We start from the raw sequence: 18,419 nt of genomic DNA on the forward strand, positions 1-18,419 counted from the left end.
TTATTTCTCATTCCAGAATTCAGTACCTGTCCTGTACTTATTATCTGTGACAGTTGCATCAGCAATTGTTGGGACTGTCCTTGCGGACAATTTGTCATATTCTGAAATTGCAAGCTTTTCTGTGCTCTCAGCGCTTGTTGCTGCACTGTGTGATTTTGTGCAACTCCATTTCCACCCTACTGTAAAAACACAGGTGGATTCACCATTCCTACTCTTGATCCTTGCTCATTTTGCACCATGCCTTGACTTCTACATGTGCGCGCTAGATGCCCTGTCATTCTACACGTCCAACATATTGGCGGTGGTCTGATTACTTGCCCATTTGACATGTCCTGTTTTGAAAACCTCCCTGATTACTTTGGCATCCTCTTCCTCGAAAGCCTCTCCCCCTTGGGTAGAACCCGTCATTGCCTTGATCACCTTGCCTTTGATTATTGGCCTGCTGCATGTTTGATCCGTCTGTGTTAATTATCATTGCCCCTTCAATGCTATATTTTGACAATTTTTTCTGCACTAACTTTGCTTCTTCAGCTTGTCGTGCAGCCTCTTTTTTGCGATTCTTCTCTTGCAGCAGCCTGCAATAGTGCGCTATGGTCAACTGTATTTCAGACCACAGTTTGGCTTCCATTCCCACCAATTTCTTGAGCTGCTTCTGTACCTGATCTGGCAGCCCTTGGCATAATATATGGTAAAACACGGGTATAGATATCCCCCAAGATTCCCAAGTTTCCAGCACCCAGGCGTCTTGGAAATTCTGAATGTAAAGCAAAGGATCCTCTGACTCCTTCATTTTTCGTGTCATTATAGCTCCTGTCATGACCCTCGCCCAAAACCCCCTCTGGCAAACCCATTGGCCAGGTGGAGTCAGGACTCGGGCCTCTAGAGCCTGGCATCCTCTTCAAAAGCCCTCATGGGGCCAGCCCTGGCGCCTATGGCTCATACACCATGAACAACAATGTGCTTGGGAACTACTTTATTGTATTGTCAGCCAACATGGAGGCATCCACATAGCTTGGTTCCCTAAGAACCAAGCTATGCGGTCTAGTGTTTTGGGTGTGGCAGGCCTGGAACTACTTTCCCTGGTACTACTTTACCTGGGCTATATAAACTACACCATGACTGCAGAACATGATTTGTGTTACTTTGCAGCTTGCAACGTGACGCTCACCGTGTACTGCTATTCCCTCGAACCTCGGAGAAGCAGAACCTGAAAGGAGACAAAAGGAACATCATTAGCAGCAGCATCTTACCTGCAGTCTTCATCTTTAAACACTCGCAGCTACTGAGAACAGCTTCCTCGAATCTGCACGCCTCCCGGACAGAACGAGCTGAAAGAGGAAGATAGAGGCAACATTAAAGAAAGCTGTAGAGACATTTACAAATTACGAACTGCTCAAAAGGCTTACCTTGCTGGTCGCCTCTCGGCTGGCACCACTCCGGACATTCCACTCACGCTGAAGAACAGTGCGACCTACAAGGAAGGAAAACACAGGTTAACAAAGGCAAGACTTTGCAGCGCTGTGCATATCGCTTACTTACCGCATCATAGCGCTCTTAATGCGCCATCATTTACCAGCGGGGCTCAACCAAGCCAGTTCGCTGCGCTAAAGCTCTGCATACCTAAGGGAGAAAAAAGAGACATTTTAAAGAAAGAAAGGCATGCAGGATAGCAACAAAACTAAAGAACAGCAATAAAACCTACCTGAACAATATCAAATGGGCCGGCGTCAGTGAAGTAACTGGACCGCACTGGCCCATGAAAGACAACGCGCCCTTGCAAAGAAGGCAGGACGGAGAGCATGCCTAATTCTACCACAAGCTGAGGAGAGGGCGCCAGAGGGACTGAAAGCATATGGGGGTGGAGGGCGGATACTTACCCCAGTCGGTCAGTCTTGAACACAGTCCTCCTGTATTTTCAGGCAGAACCTTCCCCGCAGACCACATCAGGGCAAAGCTGAGAGCATACCAGTGAGTAACCCAGCTGGGTGGCGTCCCTGTGGATACCAGGTGAGCGTAACAGCTCCCATGTCAGAAGTATCCGGGTACAGCAATCGTAATGCTTTCCATACCGCGGCTCTGCGTAGTTACACCAGGATAACCTGCTCGTGTCCACACATCGTCAGCTCTATCACCAAGCATGGCGATTAAAAGACCCTTGATGTCCCTGATAGCTAACGTGTTTCCTTCCGTCATTTTTTCTAACTCATGTATCCATTTTCCGGCTCCTGATGTTAACATTGGAAGCTTGTTTTTCAGATTTTCTCGATCCATGTGTGGCCAAGGTATATACTGTGGCCTCGCTCCTCCTTTTTCGAGCAACGGGAATTTTAACACATGGCACTCCTTTTCTTCTCTCATCATTTTCCTATCCACTGCAGGGTTAATAGTCCTGCATCGCTGTCTACCTGGCAATGTCCTTAGTCTGCTCACATAGGGCGGTGGAGACACCCCCCTTTGACCGTGAGATACTCCTTCATATCGATCTGATTGTGAGGCTGACTCTGATGCCTTAGGTGCAGATCCACTAGAATCTGACCATCCTAACCCTTTTCCTCCAGAGAAGCATTTTTCACATCTTCTCTCTTCTTCTTTTTCCTCATATTCCTCTCTTTCCGTGTCTGATATTGTCTGTGTCCAACTCGTGCAACTCGTCTCATCTTCCTCGTTTCTATTTATTGTCAACCTATCTAGTGTCAACTCTCTATTTCTGCTACTTTGGGAGGCGTCCTCAGGGTCATACAACTGAGTGCTCTCAAGGCGCTCGTCATCCCTCTTCCCTTGGGGTACTTGTTCTAGCCCCATTTCATCATATATTCTATCAATCGTTTCTCCAATGCTTCTAGTGTCGAAGTCATCTTCCATATTTGCCCTAGACGTACCTGGTACTGAATCGTACTCAGGAAAGAACTCTTCTATGTCTTCCCAGTCTACTACTGGGTCTGTTTTTTTAACCTCTCGCTCAAGATCTCATGCTCTCTGTCTTTGCTTACATTCTACGTCGTCATCAAACTCTTCCTCGCTTCCTCTCTGACCCTATCTTCTTCCTGTTTCTTTGCATCTATACGTTCATTTGCCCTTCGTATTTCCTCATCCCTTCATCTCTTTATTCTCTTATCCCGTGTCTTTTGTTCTTCTTCTATTCTTCATTGTTCCTGTCTGTCCTGATCATTAGCTGTTCTCTGCTTTTGATCGTGTTTTCTTTCTTGCTCTTCACGATACAACTGCTCTCGTCTCTGTCTTTCTTTCTTCCTGATTCTTTCGTCTCTCAACTCTTTTTCCTTTTCCTTTTCCTTTTCCTTCTCTTTTCCTTTCGACTCGTCTGGCTCTCCCTTTTGCCTCATGTCCACAATGCCATTACCATCGAGTTTCAATAGAATATGACTTCCTATCCATTCGTTCTGTGTGAATGCTATCTCATCAGTTCTGTCCTCTTCTCCTTTCCATCTTTTTCCCTCTCTATCTGTATTCAGAGATGCACTTGCTTGTGCCTGGTCTCCTTTTCCCTTTTCGCATCTCTCCTTGTCCCTCAGGACATTGGAGGTAATATCTCTGTCTCTGTCCTTGTCTGGGTTTTCGTCACTACTTTGCCTAGGTGACTCATACGCCCGATTGCTATACCCCGTGGCTGCTTTAAGCTCGTTCAACGGGTATAATCCCTCGTCTTTACTGGCTTCGCTTTTTGGTTCAGACGGGGCGGGTGGCGTAGAAGCCGTTTCACCCCCCCCCTCTGTGCATATATTAAGTATCCAATCTAACGGCGACTCCTCCTCTGTCTCCTCTTGGCACATTTTCCAAAGTTCTAAACTCGCTAGGCATTTGTCTAACATTTTGCCAGTGTATGTGGCATGCAAATATGTCGTCATATGTTGCAGGATCGTTTTAGATAGCGATCCTCCATGGGGCCATGGCATAAATATTTTGTGGGCGGTTCCTTTAACACATTCTGCACTGTACTTTTTCAGCTTAGGTGCGTGTTTTGGCAAATGTTTGCGCAAGTGTACTAACGGTGTAATGTCTTCCATGCTTAAATCTCCTTATATATAACTCTTTGTTATGCTTTACGTTTATTAAACAAAACCAACAATATGAGCGAGCACCAATTGTCGCAAGCTCCAATCCCGTTTTTTTACTTTTTCAAACAACAACCATCAATTCATATCATACAACATCCTGGCTATACAATTGCGCAATGTTCATGTTATTTCCCAAAAAAAGTCTTACCACATGATGTCAGAAAAAAGAAAAACACAAGACAGACTTTACAGACTGGACAGACTCGGCCGGCTACATGAATCTCCTGCCCCTATCACATGGAATGTAAGCCCATCCCTTTCAGATCACCTCTCATCGATTCTAGTCTCCTATTGTGCCCTATCTTTTCAGGACTTTGAATGCAGGCTTCTTCTAGCGCTATATTAAAGCGGAGTGATGAGGGAGTGTTCCTTGTGTTCCGTGGTAACGCGGGGAAGAGGGAGAACACTCGAGCCTTGCTTGAAATTTGTTTTCACACCGGCAGCGAACCGGAGTAATGGGAACGCGACAACAGCTGTGTGCTTGCTCCAAACTAACACGCTGCGAGTCTGCTCCCACCCGGATCTCAAAGAGACCGATGCTGCAATCTCAAATAAGTGAGGGGGGAAGCAAATGTTCCAAAACATTTCTATCAGACAGTGTTGGTGCTGATGTCGGCAGGCTGGATGTTATGTTAGATTCGGAATGTCAAGTGTTCTACGAATCTCTGCCACTAGGCGCCGAGAAGTTGGACACAAGAAAGGCAGTGCCTATTTCCGTGAAATATTTCCTTTGTTAGAGGATATAAGAAATGACTTACTGGTAGCGGAGACTCAGGATGTTTCTCTGCATCCTATGTCAACTCAAAAACAAACGGAGAATATGCTTGCACCACATGGATCTCACGCACCCTCCCCTTTGATACAGGGAGCGTGTAAGTCATCATCAGCTGCATCCTCAAAATCAGGTTGCATATTAAACCACGAAGACACAGCAGAATGGATGCCTCTAGACCATGCTGCGCAGGGGGTGGGAGTGATTGAATGTGAGGTGGAATGTAAGGAGGCTGATCTCATGTCCCAGTGTGAACAAACTCTTGTTAGTGAGTTCTTGCTAAGATCAAACTCAGATTTTCAAGCCCCTTCGATGTTTTTTGCACTTAACAAGCTGAAAAAACAGGTCAACGCTGGCTCTTTAACACGGTATGATAAAATGCCTGCTTCTATTGACTATAAAGACTATACAGAATTCGCTGATCATGATGGCATCACTGAAGAGAAATCTGGAAATAATGACATCTTTCCGGATGTAGATTCACAGGATGCTTTGCGAGTCACCAATAATCACGCGGTAAAATAGCTATGTCCCCTAACCATCTATACAACGGTAGTATTGAGGCTCCAGAGTTGATTTTTGCACAGCCAAAGCTCGACAGGGAGATGAGTTTTTAACACAAACCTGCAGGAAATAATGAGAGGCGGAATTCTCTGGCCGTAGCTGATCAGCTAATAAAAGACATTATGGCTATAACAGAAAAAGTCAACATGTACAATGATGAAGTAGCAGGTCTCAAACAGAATACTGGAAAATGTAATGAGTCGATAGCCAAAGTTACCGACCCTGATGGCGGGGACAATACACTGTGGCTGAATGTGGATAGAACAAAGGCCTTTAGCCCACTTGTAAGATCTCAGTGTGCTAGAGTGGGCTCTAGTCCAATGACAGAGCTGTGCTGCTCGCAAAAAAAAGAAATTTAACAAAAATGAAGGCTGGTTCTAGTAATGATAAAAATCCAATATGAAGAAAACAAAGCCCAAAGCCTGGGATGACAGACTCTGAGTCATCTTCGAATGACACTTCCACAGACGAATCAACTACTGACTCAGTCTACTATCAAAGAAAACATAAACCTGTGAGACTATCCAACAATTTCAAACTAAGAGCAAACAAGTAAGAGTTGGTTCAAAGAAAATTCATTCATGAAGTGACAGAAACCCAAACAAATGAATTGAGGCCAAATTTACTGTCAGCAATGGCGATTGCCATTACGCCTCTAGCCAAAATATACGAACAGTTTAATGAGAGCTATAGAGATCAAAACACACTCATTGCTCTCGTAAATACCAAAATGGTTAGTCTTGAGATGAATTTACAAGAATTGAAAATTCATGCACAAAAAGATAAACATAAAGACGAGCTAACAGCAAATATACTAAAAGTACTAAAAGATGCTCTAAGAAGCTCAGGAGAAGATAAAAAGTTGTTGGCAGAGGTGGCCAAAGAAGCCTTATCGATCCTGAGGAAATACCACAAGGAAGAAAAAGGGTCTGTTGACACACAAAATGATGTAATCAAAGATATGAGTGTACATCATATGAATCAGATCATAAGTAACGGCCCAAAAACTAATGAGAGTATGACCTTGATGAGTAAAGCGAGAACCCAAGCAGAGTCGCAAGGCCATATGGCAAGCACCCCAGAGATGTAATGTAACGATATAAATAGAAAGTCACATATGATATGCCCAGAAAGAAGGGTAGCAGACATGGCTACTCCTTCAACCTCCAGAGATGCGGAGGGACTGATATTTCATAGCATGAATGTGAAAGACAAGCTGGCGACTAATGATGATAGCCTAAAGAGTCCTGAGGTGGCTATTTCTGACACTGGTCTTGTGGTGGACACTTGTGATCTACTATCTAAGAACTCAATGGCTGCCCCTCGGGACGAAGAACTGGTACTGAACCCCACCAAAGAAAGCTATGCTATCTTTGAAAAAGACAAACAGAAATCTGAAAAAAATACAAATAATCAAGTGAATGGAAAAAAGGAAACTTTGAAAATGAAGAAAAAACAAAGAACATGACAAAATTGATGAATCCAAATACCAAGAACTCGTGCAAGTTTCTGAGAAACTTGAAGGCACTGAACGTAATAATTCAAACGACCAGTACCAATGCATCTGGAAAAGAACTAAAGGCTACTAGAATGACGAAAGAGCCTGTAGTAGGGAAAAAAGATATTGCTCCCAAGGAAAATTAAGCACTGTTAGTTGTGACCACGACCATAGAGGATTTACTTAATGTGTCAACTTACGGAATAAGCGATGAAGAAGACGAAAGTGTAAAATCTTTTGAAGATGAAGAAGGGAGGTTAAATTTATCCTCCCAATCTGAAGATACTGATGCCGTAATTTTGCCGAAAGAATCCTTATGTGAAGCGGCCAAACCATGGAAAAGAACTGTTGTGAAAATGTCACCAGAAAAGAAATTGAAAGGCAATGATAAAGGGGAGAGTGAAAGGGTACAGACCATTGAAGAGTTCCTCACTATGAAAGACAGAAGGGAGAGGGCTCTGGGCAAATTGAAGGTAGCAGAATATGGAGTGAAAGCCTTTAACGTGGAGCCTAATCCAACTGTGCTGTTTGAAAGAAAGAAAAAATCAACAAGTAATGAAGGAATCAGAAGTAATGAATAAAAGGACCAAAGAGGTAGACCGGAAAGCTGAAAAAGCATGGAGCGTCGACAAAAGAGCTAAAATAATGAGTAAAGCTCCTTATAACAAAAAGACCCAGGGAGAGTCTTAATTCCGGCTCTTGCTTGAGAGAAATTAACCTAAAGAAGATGGCTTGATCCTAAATCGGTATAACGTCATGCAGCTCCTAAATCATCTACCGAACATGAAGATGATATCATCCAATGACATTAAGACAGAGGAAGTTATTGGAGAATGTACTCTAGATAGAGTAGTGCTGCATATCCACTTGAAGATTGTTTATGATCTTATTTTGCAGAATGCCGAGGAGTTATACTACCTTGGGTTTGTGATAAAAGAGATCAACACAACGAGTCACTCTGATGGGAAACTGACTGGTTTAAAGATCAAAGAAAGTGAAGAACTAGAGACAATTCATGTTACAACAAAATGCTCTAAAAAAATACTAGAAAACAAGATAGCTCCGAATGAAGGCTTAGACGACCTAGGATGGGATGGTGAAAATCTCAACGAGTTAGTGAAATCGAAAAAGCCTTTTAGAGTTACTATTGAAACTCAAGAGGGTGGAAAAAGTTAAAAAAAACAACAGAGGAAATACAGCTAAGGGGAGCCATTGAAGATAGCTGGACGTGGGTTTCTGGAGCACTACAGGCTAAAAAAGACATTTAATATAAGGAGGATACCTGTGGAAGCTCTAAAACAGTGGGCTCATGGAATACCGGTGGCTTCTCACATCTAATTCAGAAGTCAAACGAATGACTTGAGCCACTAGACATTATTTGCTGTCAAGAAACATGGTCGGCTGAGCCTCCTCTAGTGGAAGGCTTCGATCTTGCTTTTAATCAAGCAATATGTCAAGTAAGAGGCTGTCCGATGTCCAGAATGCTTACCTTGGTCAAAAGAAAAAGTGGCTTACGAATCAGCAATACCACTAACCCATCCCCCTATGTCCAGGTGACCACAGTTGTGAACAAAAGCCGCGCTGAAACTAAAACTAAAAAGATATATATTATAAACATCTATTGGCAACATAAAGCTGCGGTGGGGGTTGGAATTCTTTGACCATGTATGTGATCTTGTGGACAATATAACAGAGAAAGAAGATAACGCTGCCATCATAATATGTGAAGATTTCAATATGGACGTTTTAGCAATAAACAAGAAGGGAGTAAAAGAGAAACGTCATGATAATCTGCGAAAAATTATCTGGGAAGAACTTGATGTTAGAAGTATGGACATTCTTAATGGGAACACAATGCGTGACATCCCAGCGCAAATAACATGGAAAAGAGATACCCAAAAATCTATTTTGGATTATTTTATAACTTCCAAATGTATGACATAGAACATCTACAGAATGAAGGTCATCACAACAACTCTAGGTGATCACATTCTAGTAACCATCTCATATAATACGGAACCAACAAAAGAACCTATGAAATGGAATCAAAAAATTGAAGTGGAACTAGGAGGGAATCGGCTGAGGATAAGTAGTGAGAAAATAAAAAAATCTTACAGCCGCCTTAAATATACTCGATGATGAAGAAGATGGCTTAAAGCTTGACTATGATGCCCTCCTACAAATATATAAAACTCAATCTAATAAAAACATGAAAAACCGAGTGAAGAAACATGTATACAATTCTGAGGTGGTTAGGAAAAAAAGAGATTTGTGACAGCAGCTACGAGCCCTAGAAGGCACCAATAAAGTAAGAGCTGAAAAGGATAAAGATAAAAAGAAAATGCAATATAATAACGGGCTGAAATGGCATGAATCTGCAATGGAACACAAGGATGCAGAAGTTATGATGGTTTCTTTAGCCCAAAGAAACTCTACAGATTTCTGGACTGCAATCAATGAGTTAGAGAGACCTCAGGCTGCGAGTCTCTTTAACTCGGTTACAGAGGATCTATAGATTGTCCATTATACTACACATTTCCAGAAAAGAATGGTGCGAAAGCATCTGATGTGCTGAGTGAATGACCTTGGAAGCTCTGCATAGAAAGAGTTGACATCTTCACCAATATTAAGAAATTAAGCAGGTTGCACGTCCCTGGACACGATGGCTTAACTAATTTCATCTTAAAGCAAAATCCGGAGGAATGGGCTGACTTTTGCAATAAGATGTTTAAGATGGTATTAAATCGGGGAAGAATACAGAAGACCTGGAAAAGAGCAATAATCTTTTCTATTTTTAAAAAAGGCTCGAGGTTGGAACTAAACAACTACAGACCCATTTCACTTCTTGACGTAGTGGGGAAAATCTTCGCCACCCAGCTGCTTAATCAACTAACAACTTGGATTAATAAGTCTGGAGTAGCAGGCGTGAGACAAACCGGCTTCGTCAAAGGGGTGGGCTGTAGCCTAAATGTATTCATCCTGAATACCTTGAAAAAAATGGACACGATAAGGAAAAAAACATCTACATACATTGCATTTATTGATCTGGCTCACGCCTTTGATGGAGTGGATAGAGAGATGCTGTGGAATAAAATGAAAAGAAAAGTTTGTCCACCCAGTTTAGTTTCTGCAATAAAGGCTCTCTATTCGGAGACATCTGTACAAGTGCGCCTTGATCAGAGAGGGCATATAACCCCACCGATACCAACTACTTGTGGCGTCAAGCAGGGCTTCCCCTTAGGAGCCACGCTTTTCAACTTTTTCATATCAGATGAGGGTGAAGCTCTGGGCAATGTAAACTCCTTCCCTCCGAAGATCAATGAAGAACACATTAAGATGATCTTATACGCAGATGACATTGCAATCCTAGACCTAGTGCCGATTGGACTTCAGAGGAAGATCACCGCCTTAAAAGTCTACATTGAAGAAAACAAATTGGAGATCAATGTACAGAAAACTGAGATCCTTGTATTAAAGAACTTACGAGGCTCCCATAAACAAATGGCTTGTCAAAAATGTAAATGGAAGCTGGGCAAAGATGTACTTAAAGTTGTTTCTGAGGCAAAATATCTGGGCATCACAATAAGCGAAAGCATCTCTGATGAACCTATGGCCAAGCATCAAAACTTAACCCAAAATATGTGAATTTTCCTGAACTTCAGACTAAACGCATGGGAAACAAAAGAAATGTTATATCAAAGAGAAGATTGCTGTGTTGAAGAACATGCATGTCGCTTCTGTAATAGCTCTGAAGATTCACTGAAACATCTGGTGTTATTTTTCTCAACCTTTAGAGAGGAGAGAACGAGAGTCAAGAGTTGGCCAAACACACCATGTACACTGAAGAAGAATGGTGGAGCACCATGCACATTGGTGAAAATAACAAACTAATATTCGCAATAACGGCATTTCTGGATGTGATAACAAGAAGCCTGAGAATTAATAACATTGAGGAAGGTCTCTGTCCACCATTCTAGAATTAGGATGCATATGCATAGATGAATAAGAAATGTTTTTCTTTGTTTTTTAAAGTTTGTAATAAACTAAAAAAATAAATAAAACAAAATATTAAAGCGTAGGTATCTGGGCGTATCCTCTAGCTCTGGTATCCTTCCCGTTATCTCTCTGCTCGGGTATCCTTCCCGGTATCCTCTGTTTAGCTTGGGTACCCTTCCTGGTATCCTCTCTTTAGCTCCGTCCCCCTCAAGTAAATGTTTCTTTCCCCTTATATATATATATACTGTACTCTCACTCTGACATTATTTTTGTCCCACCTCCCTTCGTTACCTTCCCTTACATGCAACTTTTTACCAAAGTATTTAGTCTTTTTTCACTCACCGTTTTCCACTTTGGATGCTCAGGATCACCGGCTTCGTTACTGCCTCTCCCAACTGTTTGCTCGATCGGCTGCTCGTAGAAGTGGGAAGGGGTTAGTGGGAAAAAGCACAGGTTTCTTCAGACTTCAACCTGCAGGTTTTACACTTTAGACTAACTACTATCTAAGTAGACTTCTCAGTCTACTTAGCCGGATGGCAAAGGACTTGTGATATTGCTGTGATATTGCCTAGGACCTAGAGTTACTTATGTCGGTGTCTTATTTAATCGATAGTCGATAAACCATCCTATCTCTGCTCCAGGTGTGCAGTAGGATCCCAGCCGGCCCATAGAGCTGGGGGTCTCCCAATAGCACTGCAGATTTATACTCTCGCATCAAGTCAATAATGACAACTCAATGGTTTGACAAAGGAAGTCCGTTTAATGACAAGTACAAAAAACAGGGAATTCATGAATATCAGCAATCGCTCGATCTTCCTTCTTCCTTCTCGCTTCAACTCCATTTTTTTTCATAAAAAACAAATAATTTATACTAAAAATTCATCATCACTGATGTGTAATGCTTACAATCTTGCATGCACTTCTATTGGTTCTAGGAAGGTAACTTTAATATAGGTGCTATATCTGTATATGGTAACGAAGTGAGGGGATTGGATAAACACTGTCAGGTGGGGCATCTAAGCCCTTCCTTCAAAATGGCTGCTGTAAACGTCACTAAAAGTGCGACGTCTCCTTGGTTCTACTAACTATAGGACCCTTGATTACTTGGTCCACTATGATTGGGTTGGCAACAACCCCACTCATACTTTTCCACTTGCCTAGCAGCGTGCAGAATAGCCGGCCAGGTGCAGGGAGTTCATATGCACCCCCAGCTTCCCTCCAATTATTGCTGCAATCAATCATCACCTCAGTGTCAATTATTTCTTAGTGGTTGGCCTTGAGACTGCTTCTTGGTCAGGAAAAGTTAAGACATCTGTGCATGGCACAAGTCCATGCGTACCTGTGAAAGTTTCATCCCTTCTCGCTTGGCTGGTCACTTGATTCTGATACCGTGAAATCGGCTTATTCTCCATGCAATTTGAGCATTTGATTTAATTCTGCCAGCCACCTGCCTTCTGTGGCTTATCTTGACCTTTCTGAGCAGGATACTCTGTTCTTCTTTTCATGAATTGTATCCACTGTTGGTCTATTTGAGCTGATACGACCTTGGCTTCTTGGCATGCCTTGCCCCCGTCTGATTTTCTTTCGTATTTAATTCTCGATTTGTTCGCTGCTGAGCTCTCCTCTTGAGATCTTTAGTAACCTTTGGTTGATTCTGCTCTTGTGCATAGTGGAAGTATACTTATATAAAGTGTTCCTTTTGAGGTAGATATGTATAGGCGGTGCTTGCTGCAATCTATTTCACTACTATGCATAAGCAAGCCTCACGATTTCTGTGCTTCTTGAGGTTCCTTGCACATGTACACGTTTAAACTAACTCAATATCTTCATTGCGCATGTGGCATCATTTCTGACAGCTTGGCATCAATTTTTTCACTTTAGGTTCATGATGTCCCTTGTCCATGGTGTTTCGTCACTTTTCATCATTCACAGGTCGTCATATCTCCTACATGTGAGTCAGTCCAGGTTCTTGTGATGTCACCATTCGTCTTCCTTCAGTATCTTTTTAGCTTCTTCAGCATTTAGCATTCTGACAATCTCCATTCTGTCTCATTTGTCAACATGATTTTCTCAATGGGTACCTTACTGTCCAAGTTTTCTTAGGTGTCGGTGCTTCAAAAGGTGCTGTTCTTCTGACACAGAGCCCAACTGTGGCTCTCTGCTGGTTTATTTGCTCATCATACGTCACTTATTTCGGCGTGAAGGTTCCTGGTACTTCAAAATGGATGGCTGGAGTGCGGGTCGTGCTTGGGACCTCCTCTACAGTCTGGTTGAGAGATTTAATAAAACTCTCAAGGGCATGCTACGTGCTTTGGAAGAGCCCCTAAGGAGGAAATGGGATCTCCTCCTGTCATGCCTGCTGTTTGCTTACAGAGAGGTACCTCAAGAGTGTTTTGGTTTCAGCCCCTTTGAGTTACTCTTTTGCCATCCAGTGAGGGGGCCGCTTGCCTTGATCCGAGAAGGTTGGGAGGCCACCCCTCCAGGTCCTGCCAAGCAAGTGGGGGACTATGTGTTAGGCCTCAGATGCAGGATGAAACAGATGATGGGTCAGGCGACAGCAAATCTCAAGGCCAGCCAGGAATAGAACAAGTACTGGCATGATCTTAACCCCTTAAGGGCCATGAACGAGATATCTCATTCTTGACATTACCTCCGTAGTGCCAAGGACGAGATAGCTTGTCCTTTTTGGCACCTTGTTTTGAGCGATCCCTGCAAAGCAAGGATCGCTCAAAACAGTAATCCAAACCCCGGACTATGTGAGGGGGAGGTCCCCCCTCACTGCCAAGGGGCTGGATTACCTTCAGTTTCACGTCGGCGTGCATAAAGCACGCCGACGTGAAAGTGAAAGTAATTTTCACCGCAGTAGCCATTTCGGGCTGCTGCGGTGAAAATAAAAGGTGAGTGTTCACCTTTCTCCCCCTCAATCTCCGGCTGTATTTCAAGCCGGAGATTGAGGGAGGTGTCGTTGGAAAGGGAAGATGCTCCCCTTTCCAACGACACCCTGTGTGACAGCATTGCTGCCCGCGGATTGGGCGCAGGGTGTTCGATGCGCAGGCAGCAATGCCCACTAGACACCAGGGATGTCTTTGAATGCGGGGGGAGATGGGGGCTGTAAGCAGCCCTCGCCCCCCCAGCACCAAAGCATGGGGGCACATATGTGTACAACCCTGGGGGCAGTTGGCTGATCATCTGCCCCTAGGGAAGGGGGCAAAAAAAAAAAGAAAAACGGAAAGCAACGGGGGTGGGGTGCCTGGGATTTTTTTTGCCCCCTGAATTGGTGGTGGCCCTCCCCCTCCCACACCAAGTGGAAAGGGGGGCTACCCCTTGTAGCCCTCCCTGGGGGCAGATTTATGCCCACAGGCAGGAGTACATGAGGTGGCCCCCCATCCAATTGGAGGGTGCATGGGAGGGCCACCAGGAATAAGTGTGCAGGCCCCCCAAAGGATGGGGCCTGGAGGTTAGGGCCCCCCTGGGGGCAGATGGCTGATCATCTGCCCCCAGGGAAGGGGGCAAAATAAAAAAGAAATAAAAAATAAAAAAACAAAAGGAAATTTTGGGTGGGAGTGGGGGAGCCACTAGCCACCAGGGATATATTTTACAGAAAAGGGGGGTGGCCCTCTCCCCCTGACCCCAAGGGGATATTGGGGCACCCCTTGTAGCCCTCTCTGGGGGCAGATATCTGCTCCTAGGAAGGGGCATCTGACCCCAGGGAGGGCTGCATGAGATGAATACCCTGCATTTGGTGTGGGGGGTAGAGGGTCACCCCCCATTACATTAGAAAATTACCTGGCGGTTTAGGGTGCCCCTCAGCCCGCCCTAAAGTGTAGTGTACCATTTTCCATTTTTTTCTTTGTTTACGAAACTTGCCTTGGTACAGAGGGGCACATTGGTGTGCCAATCTGGCTCCAGGGTGCCCAAACCTTACCACATTTTTGGTGGCCCTCTCCCCCCACCCCAAATGGAGGGAGTTTTACCTCAAACAGCCGTTTGAAGGAGACCCAGGGAGGCCTGCATGAGGTGCCCCCGCCATCCATTTGAGGTGAGGGGGGAGAGAACCATCAAAAATTGTGGGACAGGCCCCCCAGTGGGTGGGGCAGTAAGGGTTGGGCACCCTGGGGCCAGATTGGCACACCAATGTGCCCCTCTGCGCCAAGGCAAGTTTCGTAAACAAAGAAAAAAATGGAAAAGAGTGGAACACATTTTAGGGGGGCTGTGGGGCACCCCAAAGGGACGGGGAATTTTCTAATGGAATAGGGTGGTGACCCCATCTCCCCCACCCGCAATGGAGTGGGTGCCATGTCATGCAGCCTTCCCTGGGACCAGATATCTGCTCCTAGGAACGGACGCCTGAGCCCAGGGAGGAGTGCAGGAGAGCCCCCCCTTATCTGCCCTGGGGAGGGCTACATGAGATGGGCCGCCCCTTCAATTGGGGTGGGGGTGGAGAGGTGCATCCCCCTTCACATTAGAAAATTCCACAGCAGTGTAGGGGGCCCCTCTGCCCCCGCTAAAGGGCAGCCTGCCATTTTGAATAATTTTCTTTGTTTACTATACCTGCCTTGGCGCAGAGGGGAACATTGGTGTGCCAATCTGGCCCCGGGGTGCCCAAACCTTACTGCCCACCCACTGAGGGGCCTGTCCCACAATTTTAGGGGGTCCTTTCCCCCCCACCCAAATGGAGGGGGGTGTACCTCACGCAGCCATTTATAGGAGGCCCAGGGAGGCCTGCATGAGGTGCCCCGCCATCCATTTAGGGTGGGGGGAGAAGGCCCTCAAAAATGGTGGGACAGGCCCCCCAGTGGGGGTGGCTGGATTACCTTCAGTTTCACATCGGCGTGCGTAAAGCACGCCGACGTGAAAGTGAAAGTAATTTTCACCGCAGCAGCCATTTCGGGCTGCTGAGGTGAAAATAAAAGGTGAGTGTTCACCTTTCTCCCCCTGGATCTCCAGCTGTAGTTCAAGCCGGAGATCGAGGGAGGTGTCGTTGGAAATGGGAGATTCTCCCCTTTCCAACGACACCCTGTGTGACAGCATTGCTGCCCGCGATTGGTCGCAGGGCACTCGATGCGCGGGCAGCAATGACCACTAGACACCAGGGAAACGTTTGTGATGTGGGGGGGAGCGGTGCTGCTTACAGTAAGCAGCCTCCCTCCCCGGCCCCCAAAGCATGGGGGCATAGATATAAAGACCCCTGAGGGCAGACAGGTGACAATCTGCCCCCAGGGGTGGGGGCATAAAAAAAAAAAACAAAATAAAAATATGTGATGGGAAGGGGGGAGGGGGTTTGGGGGCCTTAGCCACCAGGGATTTTTTCAGAAATGGTGTTCCCTTTCCAATGACACCCTTTGTGACAGCATTGCTGCCAGCGGATCGGGCGCAGGGCGCTCGATGCACAGGCACCAATGCCCACTAGACACCAGGGATGTCTTTGAATGCGGGGGGAGATGGGGGCTGCTTACAGTAAGCAGCCCTCGCCCCCCCAGCCCCAAAGCATGGGGGCACATATGTGTACAACCCTGGGGGCAGTTGGCTGATCATCTGCCCCCAGGGAAGGGGGCAAAAAAAAAAATAACGGAAAGCAACTGGGATGGGGTGAGGGTGGGGGTGCCTGGGATTTTTTTGCCCCCTGAAATGGTGGTGGCCCTCCCCCTCTCACACCAAGTGGAAAGGGGGGCCACCCCTTGTAGCCCCGCCTTGGGGCAGATTTATGCCCCCAGGCAGGAGTACATGAGGTGGCCCCCCATCCAATTGTGGGGTGGACAGGAGGGCCACCAGGAATAAGTGTGCAGGACCCCCAAAGAATGGGGCCTGGAGGTTAGGGCCCCCCTGGGGGCAGATGGCTGATCATCTGCCCCCAGGGAAGGGGGCAAAATAAAAAAAAATTAAAAAAATAAAAAAACTAAAGGGAATTTTGGGTGGGAGTGAGGGAGTCGGGCCCAACACCCGTTCGCAGGATGTCATTGAACAATTCTACCATAAATCGGAGAAGGGATGAGATAAAGCTCTTATAAAATCCCACTGTGTAGCTGTCATTGCCTGGGGCCTTCCCCAGCGGCAGCCTCTTTATCGCCCTTTCAACCTCTTCGGCCATGAATTGGGCATCCTTCGCGTCTGTTTCATCATGGGAGATCTTCGGCATGTCCACACCTCACAAGTACTGGTCTATCTCTGTTCTCCCTTCAACCATTTCAGATTTGTATAGCTGTTCATAAAACTTTGCGAAAGCCTTTCGGAATTCTGCCTGTCTCCATGTTCTCCCCCATCTATAGCGGCGACCCACCTTTCTGCACGTTGCTCTCTCAATCTAGCGGTCAGTAGCGCATCTGCTTTATCTCCCTTCTCAAAGTGCTTCTGTCTAAGAAGCTGCAGTTTGTGGAAGACTTGTCCCTCCTCAAGGAGCCAGAGCTTTTTTCTTTTCTGTCTGGCTTTCGTTATCATCGCCGCCTTCTCTCCAGTAGAGGCCGCGCTGCAGCGTCCAATTGCGCGATCTCCTTCCTTAGCCTAGCCTATCAGAGCCCTTTCTCTTTTTTTGCAGGCCCCCTCCCTAATCAGGATTCCCTGCCACGTCGCTTTCCTTGCCTCCCAGACCATTCCCCTAGATACCTCTCCTGTGTTATTTGTTTTAAAGTATTCCTCTATGTCAGTTTCCATTTCTGTACGGAAAGCACAGGGCCATCTTAAGAACTTTTGGGGCCCTGGGCACGGACATCTTTTGGGCCCCCCTCCACCAAAGGAATTAAAGGATCAAGAATACTGGTCGCGCCCCCCACCCGACATTCTCACAACCTATATGTTGATATGCTGTCTTGCAGCATAATAAGCACGTTTACTCCCTTTAAGCCCCCTTGCCCTCTTCATTCTTGCTCTAACAGAATGATAAACAAGTAGCATTTGAAGACCAACATTAGCAGTCTACAAAGCGGTTACTGTTCTAGTACATACAGGATACATTTTATCAATAACATCCAGAACGGTAGATGTAGTATTAATGCAGGACCGTATGTAAAAGGTACATGTAACCCATAATAGACAGAGAACTCACATTCGCTGCCTAACAGAATGCAAAAGTGCTCATGCATGGATAGAGACCACCAATTGGAAGGAAGGAGAACGCTACACATACCGTAGTATGCATAGTGGAGGCAGATTAGAAGATACCAGGAAGGTGTCTTTATCCAGACAGACTGAGATTTGAAGTGGGATATGGTTTAGAAATAGTGTTGCCATTAGAGATCAAAGGAACAAATGCCTGTGGTGTGCGATGTGAATATGCTCACTATTAACACAGTGAAACCATGAATAAGGCTTTTATGAAGATCATACCATGAGAAGGAAATCACTCGGAAGGGCTGACAATTTTGAAAGGTTTAGGGACTACAATATTGACAAGTTCGGCAACACAAGATTAAATGAGATGCCCAGGATCACACATTGGTGAAGGGGTGAAGCTGGGATGTGTGCCAACTCTGCAATTTCTGCATTTGAACACTTTCTTTCCCAGTTCTTACAATGAACTAAA

The sequence above is a fragment of the Ambystoma mexicanum genome, chromosome 1q (genome assembly GCF_040938575.1).
Source record: "Ambystoma mexicanum isolate Mex_15411 chromosome 1q, UKY_AmexF1_1, whole genome shotgun sequence".
In the NCBI taxonomy this organism is placed as follows: Eukaryota; Metazoa; Chordata; class Amphibia; order Caudata; family Ambystomatidae; genus Ambystoma; species Ambystoma mexicanum.